Source organism: Xenopus tropicalis, chromosome 2 (assembly GCF_000004195.4).
Source record: "Xenopus tropicalis strain Nigerian chromosome 2, UCB_Xtro_10.0, whole genome shotgun sequence".
NCBI lineage: Eukaryota > Metazoa > Chordata > Amphibia > Anura > Pipidae > Xenopus > Xenopus tropicalis.
This window is the reverse complement of record NC_030678.2, coordinates 109628856-109649524: the sequence shown is the minus strand read 5'-3', so window position 1 is coordinate 109649524 and position 20669 is coordinate 109628856.

Below are 20669 nucleotides of genomic sequence, written 5' to 3'. Positions count from 1 at the left end.
CTAAATCCAATGGAGAATCTGTGGCAAGATCTGAAAACTGCTGTTCACAAAAGCTGTCCATCTAATCTGACTGAGCTGGAGCTGTTTTGCAAAGGAGAATGGGCAAGGATTTCAGTCTCTAGATGTGCAAAGCTGGTAGAGACATACCCTAAAAGCCTGGCAGCTGTAATTGCAGCAAAAGGTGGTTCTACAAAGTATTGACTCAGGGGGCTGAATAATAACGCACACCCCACTTTGCAGTTATTTATTTGTAAAAAATGTTTGGAATCATGTATGATTTTCGTTCCACTTCTCACGTGTACCCCACTTTGTATTGGTCTTTCACGTGGAATTCCAATAAAATTGATTCATGTTTGTGGCTGTAATGTGACAAAATGTGGAAAAGTTCAAGGGGGCCGAATACTTTTGCAAGCCACTGTATATATATATATATATATATATATATATATATAGATATAGATATATATACTGTATTTTGAGTATTACAGTACAGTACTGTATTTAAAGTACTACAATAAGTGTATCTGTGTCTGGTTTTGTACAAATGGAGCTTGGTAGCTGATAAGTAAAATAGAGGTTTCGGACCCCTTATCCGGAAACCCATTATCCAGAAAGTTTTGAATTACTGAAAGGCCATCTCCCATAGATTCTACTTTAATCAAATAATTCATATTTTTAAAAATGATTTTCTTTTTCTTTTTATAATTAATCCTTATTGGAGCCAAACCAATCCTATTGGGTTTAATTACTGTTTAAATATTTTTTTTAGCAGACTAAAGGTAGGAGATCCGAATTACGGAAAGACCCTTTATCCGTAAAACCACAGGTCCCAAGCATTCTGGATAACAGGTCCCATACCCGTATATCAAAAGCAGAAACCTAGCTGGAAACCTATAATAAACTGATTTATATATGTATACATTTTATACATTTATATTCTGTATTAAATTCTACATGTGTCTGTTGACTCTTAAACATGGCAGGGTTTTTTTTATTACACAATTATAATACATATTGAAACATGACATGGGCTTAGAGCTTAGCTATGGAGTATATAATAAGTACTGTACACCAATTCTGTTCACAATAACCAAAACAGACATTTTACATGCCAAATACATTCCAGCAGTGTAGGTAATGAACTTTATATGCTCAAAAATTAAAAATACAGAACTGTGGGATGCTCAGCTAAGTTTGACTATTTCCCAAGCCTGTAGTGCAATATCTTTTAGCAAGCATAGGAGGAGAGTCACATTTGCCACTACCCTTAGAAATTTTGGGCTGAAGGAATTTAAATAGATGAAGAGCTCTTAAAGAGATACATAAAAATATACAAATATAGTGCAATGCAATTGCTTGAAAGGCTGAAACTGTCCTGGATAAACAGAACTTATGAACTAATACTGAATTTGGCCAGATTTAGTTTGATGAGAAAAGTATTGTGAAAATTTGGAATTTCATTAGCAGATTCTCATTGAATTAAACCTGGCCCATTGTGCGATACATCTGATACATCTTAAAATGACCCATGATGGCTGACATGTTACATTGGTACATCATATGAACACTAAAGGAGTTCATTGCAGATGAATATTCTTTTAGTGAATAATAATGAGTAAAATGTAAAATCTATATATATAAATGTAAAAATAGAAATGTGAATAAATTATATCTGTACAGGTATAGAATCTGTTATCCAGAAGGCACCAAATTACGGGAAGGCCATCTCCTATAGAGTAAATTTTTATCAAATAATTCAAAATTTTTAAAATGATTTCATTTTTCTCTGTAATAATAAAACAGTACCTTGTACTTGATCCCATCTAAGATTCAATTAACCCTTATTGGGGGCAGAACAATCCTATTGGGTTAATTTAATGTTTAAATTATTTTTTATTAGACCAAAAGAAAGATTGCTTATCTGGAAACCCCCAGGTCCCAAGTATTTTGGATAACAAGGTCCCATACATATTTATCAAAATAATACACAATGCAATTTATTTAATTAGATTAACATCATTAGTATATTCACTCATACAATTTTGTTTACCATTTCTTTTTCCGTTTTCCACTGTATGATGTATATTTTGTAATCAAGCATTTTTTTTAAACCTGCAGTTAGCAACAGATATTTGCTTACACATTTTTTTTATTTAATTCTTGATAATAATATCAACTGTTTTTTTTCCAATAGACTGATTTTCCCAGAAGGTGAGGCTTTTCTTATGACTACCAGTGCTATAAAAACAGCAGTGACATAACAGGGGAATTTAATATCCAGAAGAAATTAATGCTGAAATGAACATGCTCAAGGTGTGAAATTAAAGATTTCAGCATTTGTCAAGGTACTGGGATGGCTCCTGAAGGACTGCATATGAGAATACGAGTTTAACACCTTCAGCCCATCATGACAACAAAGAGTTTCTTGATAAAATGAAACAAGACATGATATTTTAACCTAATACCCAGCTGAAATAGTGTCTTCCTTTTTTAATTGAGGTCTGGTATACATTTTTGCCAATGTCAAATTAGAAGACATAGTTATAATGTTGGGAGAAGTGCCAGCAACTAATGTATCAAGTTGTAACATTATACCTGATGAAGAGATTTTTATTTCTTGTTCTGAACTAGGGCTAACACTGTACAATAATCTAATATTGTGACTTTAAAAACAGTTTTCTGTGAAGTTTTGTGAAGGCTAATTGTCCAGGATTCATGACAACCGTAGATGGAGGGGACCCACAATTTGTTGCTGATACTTTGATTCTGATGATTTTTTTGCCAAAGGTAATATGAATTAAAACACCTAATGAATAATGTAATAGTAACTTAGTAACATAGTAAGTTGGGTTGAAAATAGACATACGTCCATCAAGTTCAACCATAATGCCTATATATAACCTGCCTAAGTACTAGTTGATCCAGAGGAAGGCAAAAAACCCCATCTGAAGCCTCTCTAATTTGCCGCAGAGGGGAAAAAATTCCTTCCTGACTACAAGATGGCAATCGGACCAGTCCCTGGATCAACTTGTACTAAGAGCTATCCCCCATAACCCTGTATTCCCTCACTTGTACTGAGAGCTATCTCCCATAACCCTGTATTCCCTCACTTGTACTGAGAGCTATCTCCCATAACCCTGTATTCCCTCACTTGTACTGAGAGCTATCTCTCCTACCCCTGTATTCCCTCACTTGTACTGAGAGCTATCTCCCATAACCCTGTATTCCCTCACTTGTACTGAGAGCTATCTCCCATAACCCTGTATTCCCTCACTTGTACTGAGAGCTATCTCCCATAACCCTGTATTCCCTCACTTGTACTAAGAGCTATCTCCCATAACCCTGTATTCCCTCACTTGTACTGAGAGCTATCTCCCATAACCCTGTATTCCCTCACTTGTACTGAGAGCTGTCTCCCATAACCCTGTATTCCCTCACTTGTACTGAGAGCTATCTCCCATAACCCTGTATTCCCTCACTTGTACTGAGAGCTATCTCCCATAACCCTGTATTCCCTCACTTGTACTAAGAGCTATCTCCCATAACCTTGTATTCCCTCACTTGTACTAAGAGCTATCTCCCATAACCCTGTATTCCCTCACTTTCTAAGAATCCATCCAGCCCCTTCTTAAAGTTATATAATGTATCAGCCAGCACGACTGATTCGGGGAGGGAATTCCAGAACTTCACAGCTCTCACTGTAAAAAATCCTTTCCGAATATATAAATGGAACCTCCCTTCTTCTAAATGGAGTGGGTGCCCTTGTGTCCGTTGGAAGGACCTACTGGTAAATAAAACATTAGAAAGGTTATTATATGATCCCTTTATATATTTATACATAGTTATCATGTCACCTCTTAAGCGCCTCTTCTCCAGTGTAAACAGACCCAACTTGGCCAGTCTTTCTTCATAACTGAGACTTTCCATACCCTTTACCAGCTTAGTTGCCCTTCTCTGGACCCTCTCTAACTCAATAATGTCCCGTTTGAGCACTGGAGACCAGAACTGAACAGCATATTCTAGATGGGGCCTTACCAGTGCTCTGTAAAGGGGAAGAATAACCCCCTCCTCCCGTGAATCTATACCCCTTTTAATACAGCTCAAAACCTTGTTTGCCCTTGCAGCTGCTGCCTGGCATTGCTTGCTACAGCCAAGTTTATTATCTACAAGGACTCCAAGGTCCTTCTCTATTATGGATTTGCCTAGTGCAGTCCCATTAAGGGTATACGGGGCTTGCATATTTTTACATCCCAGGTGCATGACCTTACATTTATCCACATTAAATCTCATCTGCCACTTAGCTGCCCAGATTGCCAGTTGGTCAAGATCCTGCTGCAGGGATGTCACATCCTGGATAGAATTGACTGGTCTGCAGAGTTTTGTGTCATCTGCAAACACTGATACATTGCTTGTAATACCCACCCCTAAGTCATTTATGAACAAATTAAACAAAAGTGGACCCAGTACAGAACTCTGAGGGACCCCACTGAGACTCCAAGTAGAGAATGTACCATTAACAACCACCCTCTGTACCCAATCCTGTAGCCAGTTTTCTATCCATGTGAAAACGACTTCACTAAGACCAATAGACCTTAGCTTAGAAAGCAGTCGTTTGTGGGGAATGGTATCAAATGCTTTGGCAAAATCCAAATAGATTATATCTACTGCATCCCCACTGTCCAGCTTCTTACTTACCTCATCATAAAAAGCAATTAAATTGGTCTGACATGACCTGTCCTTCATAAAGCCATTCTGATTACTGCTCATAATGGCATTCTCCACTACATAATTTTGAATGTGATCCCTTAACAAGCCTTCAAATAACTTGCCCGCCATGAATGTCAAACTTACAGGCCTATAATTGCCAGGCTGAGATGTTACTCCCTTTTTAAATATGGGAATGACATTCGCCTTCTTCCAATCCCTAGGTACCATACCTGATGAAAGCGAGTCTGAGAATATCAGAAACAAGGGCCACTGCAATTCTGCCCCTAGCTCTCTCAGTACCCGAGGGTGTATTCCATCTGGCCCAGGTGCCTTGTTTATATTTATCGTGTGTAACCCTTTAAGCACCATATCCTGTGCCAGCCACTGCGTAGTTGGAGCTGAGGCAACAGTGCAGCTATTGGGTGGGACTTGGCCCACTGGCTCCTCTACTGTATACACAGAAGAAAAGAACTGGTTAAGCACATCTGCCTTTTCTGTATCCGCTGTAACCATATTGTTATTATAACTCAATGGGGCCACACCCTCAACCTGCATCTTTTTACTATTAATATACTTAAAAAACTTTTTGGGGTTAGTCTTGGCCTCGGCCGCGATGCGCTCCTCATTTTCTATCTTTGCCTTCCGGATTGCTGTTTTACAACACTTGTTATAGTGTTTATAATCATTAAACGCATCTACTGTCCCCTCTGACTTATATTTCTTAAAAGCTTTCCTTTTTTTCCCTATTAACTTCTTTACCTCAGAGTTAAGCCACATAGGGTGATTCTTAACACTTCTACTTTTTCTTATTAATGGAATGAATTGAGAACAGTAATGATTTAATATCATTTTAAATGACAACCATTTCTGCTCTGTGTTTTTATCAGAAAACATAATGCCCCAATCTATGCCCTGAAGCGCTGCCCTTAAGGAGCTAAAATTTGCCTTCCTAAAATTCAGTGTCTTTGTTGCCCCTGTGTAAATTTGTTTCCTGCACCAAACATCAAATGAAATAACATTATGGTCACTATTACCCAGGGGTTCAACCACTTGCACATTTGCTATACGTTCTGAGTCATTAGAGATCACTAGATCTAGTATAGCGTGGTTCCTGGTTGGCTCCTCAACAACCTGTGACATAAAGTTGTCATGCAGCAAGTTTATAAACTTGTTCCCATTTACTGTCCTGGCAGTACTATTGCCCCAGTCAATATCAGGGTAATTAAAATCCCCCTGTGAGGAGTGCCGGGAGACAGGCGCGCGTTCTTACCTTCAGGCACGCCGGTCCCCGGTCTCCCCCTGTACAGCGCGCTCCTGCGCGCACCTCTCCTCGGCGCGTCCCGACGCGCAATGGCAAGGGGCGCGCGCGCATGCGCAATAGCTTTAGGTTCTCTAGGCGCTGCGCGATGACGTCAGCGGACGCGATGACGTCAGCGGACGCGATGACGTCAGCGGACGCGCTGACGTCAGCGGACGCGCTGACGTCACTATGGCGCCAAATTCAAACCTTAAAAGCGGTTCTTTGCTTGTTTTCCTTGCCCAAGCTGGTCCTGATTTCCTGGTGCCTTGCTAAGCTGTATTACATCTGATTCTCTGGTTTTTGACTTCCTGCCTGACTTTTGACTACGATCCTTGCCGCCTGCCACTGACCTTTGCCTGACTTTCTACTACGATCCTTGCCGCCTGCCACTGACCCTTGCCTGACCACGACTCTGATTTCATCTTTACCCTTGGTACCGCGTTGAATAACCTTGGCCGTAAGTAGGATCCCTGTCTCTCCCGCCGCAGAAAGTCCGGGGCCCCAAAAGGGCGTCGGTGAACACCGGGGTCGGCAGGGCTCTCCTGCCTACCTAAGGGGTTATTCCGGGCAGTTACCGGGCTCCTAAGCATACAGACTGTAACAGTTAGCTTGGGCCTACATGGAGCCCTCTCACGCTGCCCCTACTGGTTCCCTGGAGAATGTCCTGGAAGCACTCCTCAAGCGCTTGGAATTTCAAGAGGCTCAACAGGCTCATCTCTCCCAGTCTCTCCAGCACTTCGCCACCCGTCTGGATTCCCTCCAAGGAGCGCAAGGTGGTCTCTGCTTCTATTGCGGTCAAAGTGGTCATCTGCTCAAAGCCTGTCCCGTAAAGCCACAACGTCAGGGAAACGCACCCACCTAGGTTCGAGTGGGGAGTCTCCCCTAGGCAGAATCGTTTCACTCCCTGATGCTCAAGCTACTAGAATCTTCGTCCCTGCTACTCTGTCTTATGGTGCTGAGTCTTTCCTGTGTCAAGCATTCCTGGACTCCGGGGCAGCAGGAAACTTCATTGATTCTTCCTTCGTCAAGAAGTCTCGCTTTCCTGTTGTGTCTCTCCAGGTGCCACTCTCTGCTCAAGCGGTTGACGGTCGCCCGGTGTCTCCTGGGTTATTAACTTCCTCCACTGAGCTGTTGCAACTTCGAGTGGGTTGGTTACACTCTGAAGAAATTTCTTTCCTAATTATTGAGTGTCCTAATACCCCACTTATCCTTGGTCTTCCGTGGCTCAGACTACACAATCCTACTATCAATTGGGCCACCGGTGATCTCACTGCTTGGGGTTCCTCCTGCCGTTCTAAGTGTTTGCCAGCTCCCGTCGTGCCACTCCATGTCTCATCCATCATGCCAGACCCTTCTCCTTTGCCTAAATGCTATGATAGCTTCCGTGATGTCTTCAAGAAAAATAATGCTGAGACTCTCCCTCCACATAGGCCTTATGATTGCCCTGTTGAACTGATCCCTGGCACTATGCCTCTGAGGGGCAGAACGTATCCATTATCTGTCCCGGAAATTCAGGCCATGAAGGAATATATCCAGGAGAATCTCTCCAGGGGCTTCATCAGGAAATCCAGTTCTCCTGCGGGCGCTGGCTTTTTCTTCATCCAAAAGAAGGATGGGAGTCTCAGACCATGCATCGACTACCGGGGTCTTAACAAGATCACTGTCAAAAACCGTTATCCACTCCCCTTAATTCCTGAGCTCTTTGACAGATTAAAAGACGCAAAGGTTTTCTCCAAACTTGATCTGCGAGGTGCTTACAACCTGATCCGCATCCGCCAGGGGGATGAGTGGAAAACTGCATTTAATACCCGTGATGGCCACTATGAGTATCTCGTCATGCCCTTTGGCCTATGCAATGCTCCTGCTGTCTTCCAAGACTTCATCAATGACATCTTTCGTGATATGCTGCAATCCTGTGTCGTGGTTTACCTCGATGACATCCTGGTGTTCTCTTCTTCATGGTCGGAACACATTCCTCAAGTCAAATCTGTGCTTCAACGTCTCAGAGAGAATAATCTCTACGCTAAGCTGGAAAAGTGCGAGTTCCATAAGTCTAAGATTTCCTTCCTTGGGTATATTGTCTCTTCCTCCGGTTTTGAGCTGGATCCTGCCAAGGTTTCTGCAGTGACTGAGTGGCCTACCCCTGTAGGCCTAAAAGCCATTCAACGTTTTTTAGGCTTTGCCAACTTCTACAGAAGGTTTATAAGAAATTTTTCCCAGATCGTTGCTCCCATCACTGCCCTCACTCGTAAGGACTCCAAGTCACTTTGGTCTCCTGTGGCCCAAAAGGCCTTTGCATCTCTAAAGTCGGCTTTTGTCTCTGCTCCGGTTCTGATCCATCCGGATACTTCGCGGCCGTTCACCTTGGAGGTTGACGCCTCTGATACTGGGGTAGGTGCTATTTTATCCCAGCGAGTGGGTTTCCAAGGCCCTCTTCACCCCTGTGCCTTTTTCTCCCGGAAGTTATCATCCGCCGAGAGAAATTACGATATTGGCAACCGTGAATTATTGGCCATTAAGCTAGCTTTGGAGGAATGGCGTCATCTCCTAGAAGGTGCTTCTCAGCCAGTCACAATTCTTACTGACCATAAGAACCTAGAATATATTTCCTCCGCTAAGAGACTGAATCCACGACAAGCCAGATGGGCGTTATTCTTTTCGAGGTTTAACTTCTTTATTTCTTACAGACCTGGCTCCAAGAATGTCAAAGCTGATGCTCTATCCAGATCCCTGTCTCCAGAAGAGTCTCCTTCAGTTCCCCCTTGTTCTATTATTCCTCCTGACCGAGTGGTGGCCCCGGTATCCTTAGCTCTGCCAGCTACTGAAGCTACACCAGTGTGCCCACCTGGTAAGACTTTCGTCCCTCAGGCTAAAATTTCTCAAATTCTCTGGTGGGGTCATTCCTCTAAGATTGCAGGCCACCCAGGGGTTAAAAAGACACTTGATCTAATTTCCAGATACTTCTGGTGGCCTTCCCTTGTTAAGGATGTTTACCAGTTTGTTTCCGCATGTTCTGTCTGTGCCCAGCAGAAGATTCCTCGGTGTCTCCCCTGTGGCCTTCTTCATCCACTGCCTGTTCCAAGCCAACCCTGGACAGATATATCAATGGACTTCATTGTAGATTTACCTAGATCGGCAGAGTTTACTACTATCCTGGTAGTTGTAGATCGATTTTCCAAAATGGCCCACTTCATTCCTCTAAGGAAGCTCCCGTCTGCAGTTCTCCTGGCAAGTATCTTTATAAAGGAGATTTTCCGACTCCATGGTTTCCCGTCATCTATTGTATCTGATCGTGGGGTTCAATTTGTCTCCCGCTTTTGGCGGGCCTTTTGCAAATTGTTAGGAATTGGACTAAATTTTTCTTCTGCATACCATCCTCAGAGTAATGGTCAAACTGAAAGAACCAACCAAGTCCTCGAGCAGTTTCTTCGCTGTTTTATTTCGCAAAACCATGACAACTGGGCCGAACTTCTCCCTTGGGCTGAATTTGCTCATAATAATCTCCAGCATGAAGCCTTAGGTTCCTCTCCGTTTACTTGTGTTTATGGACGGAATCCTCTGTCCCTACCTCCTTCTGTACTCAAGGTGGATGTGCCCGCTGCTGAGGCTGCCGTTCATGACTTCAAGTCCGTTTGGTCATCTGCTCATCAAGCTCTGGTAAAAGCATCTCTCCGTCAAAAGAAGGCAGCAGATAAACGTCGTAGACCTGCCCCTTGTTTCGCAGTTGGAGATTCCGTCTGGCTGTCTTCTAAGAATATCAAGCTTCGTGTTCCTTGTCCTAAGTTAGGTCCTCGTTATATTGGTCCTTTCAAAGTCAAGGAGGTCATGAATCCTGTTTGTGTCAAGCTCGAGCTCCCTCCCAGTATGAATATTTCGAACTCCTTCCATGTCTCCCTCCTCAAGCCTGTGGTTTGTAATGCCTTTTCTTCTACCTCTCCTTCTCCTACTCCGGTTTTGGTTGATGGGCATCAAGAATTTGAGGTCCAGGAGATTGTAGATTCCCGCAAGATTAGAGGTAACATTCAATACCTTATTCACTGGAGGGGGTTTGGTCCTGAGGAGAGATGTTGGGTGGCAGCTAAGGATACTCATGCTCCGCGATTGGTAAAGCTGTTCCACAAAAAGTTTCCCGGGAAACCTTGGGAGCCCCCAGTGGGTGCTCCTGAGAGGGGGGGTACTGTGAGGAGTGCCGGGAGACCGTCGCGCGTTCTTACCTTCAGGTCCCCGGTCTCCCCCTGTACAGCGCGCTCCTGCGCGCACCTCTCCTCGGCGTGTCCCGACGCGCAATGGCAAGGGGCGCGTGCGCGCATGCGCAATAGCTTTAGGTTCTCTGGGCGCTGCGCGATGACGTCAGCGGACGCGCTGACGTCACTATGGCGCCAAATTCAAACCTTAAAAGCGGTTCTTTGCTTGTTTTCCTTGCCCAAGCTGGTCCTGATTTCCTGGTGCCTTGCTAAGCTGTATTACATCTGATTCTCTGGTTTTTGACTTCCTGCCTGACTTTTGACTACGATCCTTGCCGCCTGCCACTGACCTTTGCCTGACTTTCTACTACGATCCTTGCCGCCTGCCACTGACCCTTGCCTGACCACGACTCCGATTTCATCTTTACCCTTGGTACCGCGTTGAATAACCTTGGCCGTAAGTAGGATCCCTGCCTCTCCCGCCGCAGAAAGTCCGGGGCCCCAAAATGGCGTCGGTGAACACCGGGGTCGGCAGGGCTCTCCTGCCTACCTAAGGGGTTATTCCGGGTAGTTACCGGGCTCCTAAGCATACAGACTGTAAAACCCCCATTATTATCACTTGCCCCAAACTAGCAGCAAGGTCAAAAACTCACAAGGTCAAAAAAACACAACTGGTTTCTAGACCTGGCTTAAACATTGTGCTGTTTTATAAATCCAGGATGGGATGAAACAGGCGACAGCATTTATTTGCCAATTTTATATAGTTCTGGCCAGTTATATATAAAAAAGTTTAACAATAATAGTCGTGAGAACATAAATAATACATCCAACCTTTCCAAACCACAATGGGCTACCTGCCATGTCTCCACCTTCTGCAACAGCATCGGATGGGCAAGTGTGAGCAGGCAGTCATCATAGCTCCCTCCTGGGAAACTCTGGCTCAAAGACATCAAAGACCCCCATTAACCCAATTACACATCAAGGGCATAGGCAACCCAACCCATAGTAAGCATTCCGCCAAGCTGTGACAATGAATAGAACACCAAAACAAACCTCCACTTGCCACTCCAAGCCAACTTACTGGGTGACTGGGCTGCATACTGTTCACTGGAACTAATAAGTACTCTCTGCAACCCCCAGCCTCCTGGCCTGACTCTGCACACCAGCCCTCTACCAGCCCTCTACCTGCTCCATAGCTTCATTAACCCCTTCCTTGCCTGCTACCCTAAGTTTGCTTACCCACTTCCAAGCCCAGTCAAGGCTCCTTCCTACACCCCCCCCCCCCCACGCTCCCAGTTGGAGCCCTATGATATCTGAGAGTAGTTGGTAGGTTGAATTAAATAGGGACTGGCAACCATTTTCAGTAGTATAAAAAAAATTGTTGATCTGGTAAACACATCATTGACAGTGGTGGGTGAATGTGTAGTACATTAATAAAGAAAAAAAATGTACAATTTGGTTTATAAAAATTCTTCTTTCTGAGATTGAAAGTGTTACCTTTCACTGAAGCAGTTGTCTAAAATATTAGGCTTGACACTTTTTACTCTAAAACCATATGTATTTGCAAAGAAAAAACCCATGGAAGTACTACAGTTCCAGCTACACCCAATTTTTTAAATGTCAAGCCAAAACAAATCCCTTCAATTATTTCCAAACTCTGAAATGCTGAAAACTGATCCAGTCTAATACTGGCCAAATCTTTTTGCTCATCTCAGTTGTATATATATATATATATATATAATAGGAGAGTATGTTTATGGTTCATATAATGTTGATCCACAGAGATAAAAGCTTGTACTTGAATCTGGTTAAAGTTCTGTGTTTGGCAATGCTCTCAATAGAGGTTCATTTTTTTCAAACTTCCAGTTAAATAACATGTTTCATATAAGAAAAACCTTTTTTGGTTGAACCATGGGAACAGTCAGAATATTATTGAGGGGTTTATTCCTCTTTAATGTAGACAAATCACCTTACTTCACTTGAATGTGGGTGCTAAAGGCAAACTTTTCCGTACTTCTCCAAGGTCAATAATTTCTACCTTTTGTCAAAGCTAAACAGAACTGTCTTTCCACCACTGCGTGCAGGTTTTCAGATGTAAAGTACAGAGAATATTGAATTATGTAGATTGTACCTGCTAGTCTAATGGTGTAATCAGGTATCCCAAAGGAATAAACTGCACCTCTGTGGGCAGACATAATGCCCTGTACAGTAGTTTTTGGCTTACAAAACTTTTCCTACACTGTTAACTCAACAGCCATGACAGAGCCAGTAATTCAAATGTGGTTAAATATCACAGGGAAATTAATCTTTTCATTTTGATAAATACTTTACAAATGTGTTAATGGGTTTCTGCGCCTGCCATTTGAAAATATCTCTATACAGCTTTATGCGATGCTTTATATTCTGTTCTATAGCCCTATCACTGTTAGCGTACAGCTGCAACATTCTTTCAAAGAGATTTGTGTGAACATTAAACATTCATCATTTTTCCATTTAATGTGAAATTAAATGTAGGCATAGCGACCTATTGCTTATCAAACAATGACATCTCCCCTGCAGCACTAGTAACCACTCACAAACCAGGCAAACATAATCATGCATTTTTCAAAACACATTTAATAGGGAAAAAAAACAAATAATGCCTCCTTTCAGGCTCTATAAAGCAGTTTTCAGCTGCTTAAAAACACTGGTATAAAATATAGAATTGCTGCCAGAAATATATCTCTGTTTGCTTGTTTGCATTATAACTGCATTGATCTTACTTTGCATAGTACCCTGATCATTTCTACTTTACATTGCCATTTGGGAGATGCTCTCTGTGTACAATCTATTCTTGATGACTGCCTTTTTTATATACATTCATTCTGAACTGTTGTAGCTAGTACTTTACTCAGAACACATTATCATTATTTATATAGCACTAACATATCCTGCAGTGCTTTACAAGACTATACATCATGCATTCCACCATTAGAGCTTACAGTCTAAGACTCTGTCTCATTTACACACTATGGTGAATTTTATCCAGAGCCACATTACCTGCCAGGATTTTTATGGTAAGTAAACCCACACAGACATAGAGAGAACATACAAACTCCTTGTAGATAATGAACTGGTTAGGAACCCAGCAAAGCAGCAGTATTAACCACTGTGCCACTAAGCTGTGGATAATCTTCCTTATATAATGTAGAGTACCATAGAAATAGTTCAGCCATAATCAACTTAGAATAATGTATTTATTTTTCTTGTAAGAAATTACTAAAACAGTAATAGGTATGGGATCCATTATCCAGAAACCTAAGATTCAGTTGCCCTTTACTTAGGCAGTCCCCTGAGAGTTTTGGCCAGCTAAGTGGGTTTTAATTTAGATTTTGGACTAGTGATGAGCGAATCTGTCCCGTTTCGCTTTGCAATAAAATTTGGGGGCAGTGATCTCATTTTGGGCAGGCAATAACATCACTGCACGTGAAAATGGGCAGGTTACGTGGGGAGAATGGGCATATGGGGTGGGGAAGTGGGTGTGTGGGGTGGGGAAATGGGTGTGTAGGGTGGGGAAATGGGTGTGTGGGGTGGGGAAATTGTGTGTGGGGTGGGGAAATTGTGTGTGGGGTGGGGAAATGTGCAGGTGGGTCAGGGAAATGTGCAGGTGGGTCAGGGAAATGGGCAGGTGGGTCAGGGAAATGGGCAGGTGGGTCAGGGAAATGGGCAGGTGGGTCGGGGAAATGGATAGGGCGGATACTGTCTGTATTTCAAAAGGGGCTGTTCGGCCACAGAGAAAGTCAGGGAAGGGACGGATTTATAGGTAGGTTTGCCAGCCTTACAAATTTAGCAGCAGGTAAATTCCCGTCCCATATCTGTAGTCCCAAATCTGTAGTAGGCAAATATTTCTACATTTGGAAAAAGTTCTGAAAAGCTGTTTTAATTGAGTTTATAAAGATAAATGATAAAGGCATACAGGCAACATTTGGTTAATGGCCTTCATAATTGTTCAAGTTCTAAAGTTTGGAATTGGTTTTAAATTTGTTATGTAAAAGCAGATCTCTACTCAAAAACTATTTTGCAAAAAAAAATATATACTGTATATATTTATATATATACAAATGCAATAAAGGCTAGCACTCACTGGACTTTAGTAAATATTTGTCAAAAATAAAACAAAAAAGTTGTTTTCATTACATGGTTTTTATTACTCCAACCTTTCAGTTCCTCACAGGAACTTTCCTCAGGGAGAAACATCGGAGTAATAAAAACCATGTAAAGAAAACAACTTTTGAAACTTTTTTGTTTTATTTTTGACAATTACTTAGTAAATTGCTAGCCTTTATTGCATTTGTTTGTTATTATTTTGTTTGCATTAACACCCAGGCAGTGACCCCTTTGTAGGTGGTGTGCTACCTTGCTGGAACTGTATATATATATATATTTATTTTTTTTTTTTAAAACTTAAACTTAAAAACTTTCAGTGGATAAAATTACTTGTTAATGTAACTGCCAATAAAATCAGTCTCTATCAGACAGTTTATATTCTCTGCACTTCTATTTCTGACTTCAGAACTATCTGCTACACAGATTTTCCCAAGGAGCAAGAGCAAGCTGACCCACCCTCCTTCAGTTTGCTGAGGATACTAAAGAAAATTGAGATTCCTTCAGCCCAAAAGACCAGGAGGAGTGCAAAAGCAAAAGCAAAAAAATACTGGTGCTCAGTGGAGGAGAAGGGCTCACATATTGGCTACAATAGCAGGACTCAAGATGAACACTGATAAGTATGCTAATGAATGCCCACATGCTATGTAACCTGATTGAACAGACTGTTAAGGCTGCCATACACAGGCCAATTCTAGCTGGCAATATTGGTCCCTTAGACCGATTTGGCAGCTTGTTGGCCTGTCTATGGGCACTAAAGACTTGCCTCCTGGACCGAGATCTGGCCTGAAATCGGGCAGATATAGATTGGGCAGGTTTAAAAATCAGTCGGATTGGGGACTGCATGGGCTCGTTGATGCGGTCCTCAAACTGACCGACGCCTGATATTGCCCACCAGTAGGTGGAGATATTGGGAGAAGATCACCAAGCGAGCGGATCTTAGTGTGTATGGCCACCTTTAACTGCACAATGGGAAAAGGCTACTTGCCTGATATATTAAATTACGCTAGTAAGCAGTGTTTTAATGAATAAAAGATTTTTTAAATGTTTTTATAAACCATACTATTGGTGCTTGTTGTTTTTTTGTAAACAAATAATGTTTTCAATTATAACTTCTGTGCATTTACACACAACTTTAAAACCACTGAAAATATTAAATTAATGAATGGTGGGGGACTTTCATTACTTCTGATTTAAGGTGATGTCACAGCGAACACATTAAAGAGGACACCCTGATATTGCTGGGCTGCTGGCACTATACCCCACCTAAGTGTAATTCTCCCACCCTTTGGGTGTTAATACTGACCCACAAAAGTTAACTACAGGATAAGTTTCCTTCTCTGTCCTCTTTCCCCTTTTCTTCCATACCCCTTCCAATACATTTGCTTGGAACTTGCTTCAGGACTATTTTTCAATTTGATGAGGAATTGGAAAAATCTGAAAAACTGAAGAATTGTTTTTAATTAGCACACTATAAGTATGGGACCTATTATCCAGAATGCTCAGGACCAGGGGTTTTCCGTATAAGGGATCTTTCTATTAATAGGATCACCATACCTTAAGTCTACTAAAAAACAATTTAAATATTAATTAAACCCAATAGGATTGTTTTGCTTCCAATAAGGATTAATTCTATCTTAGTTGGGATCAAGTACAAGTACTGTTTTATTATTACAGAGAAAAAGGAAATCATTTTTAAAAATGTGAATTATTTGCTTATTATAAAGTCTATGGTAGATGGCTTTCCTGTAATTCAGTGCTTTCTGGATAATGGGTTTTCAGATAACGGATCCCATACTTGTATAAAGTAACCTGTTGACCCATAACAAGGTGTTGGGAAGTAGGGGCATGGCTGAGCAGCAGGTTGTCTTAAGCCACTCCTAGATAGAGGGGGATTGGTTGCTTTGAAAGGGGATGAGTGAAAGGCAACAGGCTTAGACAGGTTGGCAGAGAAGGCACTGGCAGTCACAGGCAGCAGGCAAGTATGTGAACAGGCCCTGGAACAAGGGGGAAGTGGCATGACGGGCCCCATTACATCTCTCTAAAGCAGAAGAGGGGGGCTGTCAGTGCTGCTTCAAACTTCATAGGCCCCAGGATTCATGGCAAAGGAGGCGGGCAGTGGCACATCCCCACATCTAAGGCCCAGCGTCAGGGTGGTTGAGTCAAGGAAGCAATGGATATGTTATGAGGGGAGTTGCATGGGTAATTGATGGCTGGGGGCCTGGCACCTCAGGAGTAAGGAAGTGCCCCAGAAAGTGAATTTGGTCGGGAGAAGGTGGTTCCAGGCTAGCAAAACCGCTGGAAGCACTAGTTGCGATTGGCAGTTATAGGGATGTTATGGCACATGGTTGTTTAAAAGTTAATAGTTTGTTATACTAATATTCATGTTAGGTTGGCTATATTCATAATATGTTTATGATATGCCATTTGATTCATGTATGTTCTTAAATTATAAACTTCACTTGTTGTAATAAATGTTTTGCGGCCATATCATCCCCGAGGCCGGCGTCTGTGTATTTATTTGGTTCCGGGTAAAAAGGGGGGGGAGGGTGCTTGACAGGGGCGAGGGCTAATGCTGACAATGCCTCTCTCAGGGAAATGTTTTTCAGAGTTTTTTGAATAAGGGGCTTCTAGATACCTGTGCATACACTTTGTCACCTCTCTTATTGTAATATTTTCTTTCCTGACATCCCTGACAACACAGGCTAGATTTTACATTTTAACATTAGAAAAAGCATGTTATATTAATTCTTCCACTCTATGCACAGCAGCCATCATAACTTTCTATAAATATTATTAAAACTGGTATTTGGCTTCTGACAGCCTTGATAAGCATATTGATTTTGCTGTCACTGGGCTGGCATATTTTACATTTCATCAAACGAATGGTGTTATCAACTCCTTAACACAGCCAGAGTTAGAAGCTTTCTTGGGCAATCTCAAATTTCTGATATTTTCTCATTATATACCAGATTGGCTTCAACTGTTCATCTATTTCTACTGGCTCTATGGCCTCAGGCTTGGATATATATAGGTATTTATCCAATAGTACATATATATATACTGTATATACATACAAATTTACATATGTATACCATTATACAGCACTAACTGTGTAAACAGCTCTGTACAGTCTGTACAGTACAGGTATGGGATCTATTTTCTGCAATGCTTGGGACCTGGGGCTTTCCAGATTAGGAATGTTTCCGTAACTTGAATCACCATACCTTAATTATTCAAAAGTCTACTTAAATAAAGGATTGTTTTGCCTACAATATGGATTCATGCAGTTTAGTTACCATTAGCTACAATGTAATGTTTTATTATTACAGAGTAAAAGGAAATAATGTTATGAAATTTGAGTTATTTGCCCAAAATCGACTCTATGGGAGATTACCTTTCCATAATTTAGAGGTTTCTGGATAATGGGTTCCCATACCTATAATTGTACAGATAGGGGGAAAAACCTGAAATAATTTAATATAAAAATACTTAAAGCTTAAGTGCCACAGGTTAATAGATTCACGATGAGCAAGGTCATAGCCCTGAAAAAATTTACAATCTTGACTCTGCAGCATCAGTCTGGCAAACTGTTTACCATCTTAAGGGTTAACCCTTTCTTAAATGCCATCACTCCCCCCTTGTATGTTTAGCCCACCCATGGAACAATAAGAATATCCAGGTTGGAATGAAACAGGCCACAGCTTTTATTTACAAACAAGAAAACATTTTTAAAACAGTTAAACAATAATAGTTGTGAGAAATATAAATAATACATTCAACCTTTGAAAAACTTGCCAAACCACAATGGGCTACTCGCCATGCCACCACCTTCCACAACAGCTTTGGATGGCCAAGTGTGACCTGGCAATCATAATAGCCTCCTCTTGGGACCTCTTGCCTAAGGAGACCTTACACCACTATTATTCCAATTACATATCAGCCTGGGACATAGGTACCCCAAACCATGGCAAGCATTCATCCAAACTGTGAGAATTAAAAGAACCCAAATAAAAACTCTGCTCGTCACCAAAACTAACATACAGGGTAGGTGGTCGGGAAGCTGTTCACTGTCTGACTGGAATAAGAAAGAGGTCCCCTTCTCTGTATTATTTAGTTCCCTTTCAAACCCCATTCTTATAACCATGCACACCAGTCCCTCTACCTGCTCCATAGTCTTCTCCACTAGCAATCGCTCTATTCCATCCTTGCCTACTTTCCTAACCAAGCCATATTTACCATACACTTGCTTGCCCCACTTTCTACCCCATTAAGCCCCCCCCCACACACACGCTGGGCTCCAAAATCCAATTAATAGATTTAATTCTTAATTTTTCTACCTACTTCAATGCACAGTCTATTATAATAACTTTATAAATATCTGCACTGCTTCAGTATAGCATAAAATTAAAAATTTTCTATGATAAAGTACCTCTTCTCACCTATTATTTATAACAGTATATTTGTATCTGGCAGATAAGAGCATCCCTTAATTTTACTGCTGACACAATTTTCTTTCTATGCTGTATATAGTATGCCCCATAAAACAATAATAAAGACATTTTCTACTTTATGATATGTTAATTTATGCTATGCTGTCTTCACATTTATTCCTTCAACTTTAGTATCCAGATTCAAGCATTCCTTAACTCAAATCTAAATCGTACCTCATTTGCCCTCAGTTCTTTAAAAATGTTTTAATAATAATATGGGATAAAGGGCACTGCAAATATAGGCTGCATAAATATACTTAATTTCATATAATACATGAAATCCACTTTTCAGTAAATACACGTGAATGCTATATCCTGCATTGTAAAGTCTAAGTAATCAGGAAAGCTATTTTTTCTTAAATATTCAGCACTTTTATGACCTGGAGAAAAGAAAGTCAAAGCTAATATTTCTAACCACTCCAAGTAATAGCTTATGTTATACTTATGCCTGTCACAATATATGAAGCTTTCACTCGTGAAATGTTGCTGTAGATTTAATATAGTTATATAGCAATTCAAGGTATCTACTCCAGCATTTTAAACACGCTGGATCAATTTAAGAAACAGGAGTGTATTGCACAACATAATGCCCTAAACCCCAAGTGTCTATCATTGAGAGACAGGCAGGATATGTCTTGTTTTACAAAATAAATCATTTCCCAACTCAAAATGATTATACTGATTTGATTTATTAAGAAGGTAGCTAAATATATAAACTAATGCACATATTAGTATAAAAAGCCCTTAAAGGAAAAGGAAAGGTAAAATCACTGGGGGGTGCCTAATATTTTGGCACCCCCACCACCAGTGATTGTACCTTTTCTTCTCCTTTAAAGGGAACCTCTTACAATAACAGAACATTTTATATAATCTTCATCTCATGACTTCACCAACGTTCACCTCAATTTGGAATGTACATTTTTACCTGGCACTTTAGTAAATATGCCCACATGTATTGGTGTTTTAAAATAGCTAACTCAAGCTGTATGTAGATAAATCAGTTGCTGAGAGGGAGATAATTAAGATTTACTTGATTATTTGAGATGTGGTGCAGAATTTTTTAATATATTTAGAGAGTTTCCTTTTTTTTATGAGATGAAGCTTAAATTTACATTTTCATTTTCATAACATACATTTTTCCATGCTATATTCCCTGTAACAACCTTAAAGAATAAGGAAAGTTAAAATCAATGGGGAGTGCCAAAGTGATAGGCACCCCCCAGTGAATATAATCTCTTACCTTATACCCCATGGCCTTTTTAGAAGATCATTATATATATCAAAATCCCCTTTACCTAAAACACTGTAAACTGTATTTACGTTACACTGATGACCTTTCGGTCAAATGGGATGGCCCAGAAACCAGCTTAATTGAATTTTAATAATAATTAAAATTTTTAAATTTACTTACGAGTATAACACCAGCACTCCCAGTTTTTTAGATGTCCAATTACATAGATCTGGTCCTATTCTAATAACAGACCTATACAAGAAAGAAACGGACACAACAGTCTTTTACACTTCTCCAGCTTCCACTCTACATCTTTGAAAAAGCCTTTACCCTCTACACAGTTTACAAGGGTTAGATGAATTGTAAACATCTGTGCAAAATGGCTGAACGTTTTCAGCAAAGAGGATACCCTAGAGAATTATTAGAAGAGGGTATGATACAAGCCAAACAAAATGGTAGACAAAGTTTATTGTTCCCAAAACAGACAGATTTAAATAACGCTGAGAAAACTGATAGATGTGTTTTTGTAGGTACATACACAAACAAGTGTCTAGGACACAAACATTGGCATCTGTTGCAATCTTGCCTACCACATAAATCACCTTTTTAAC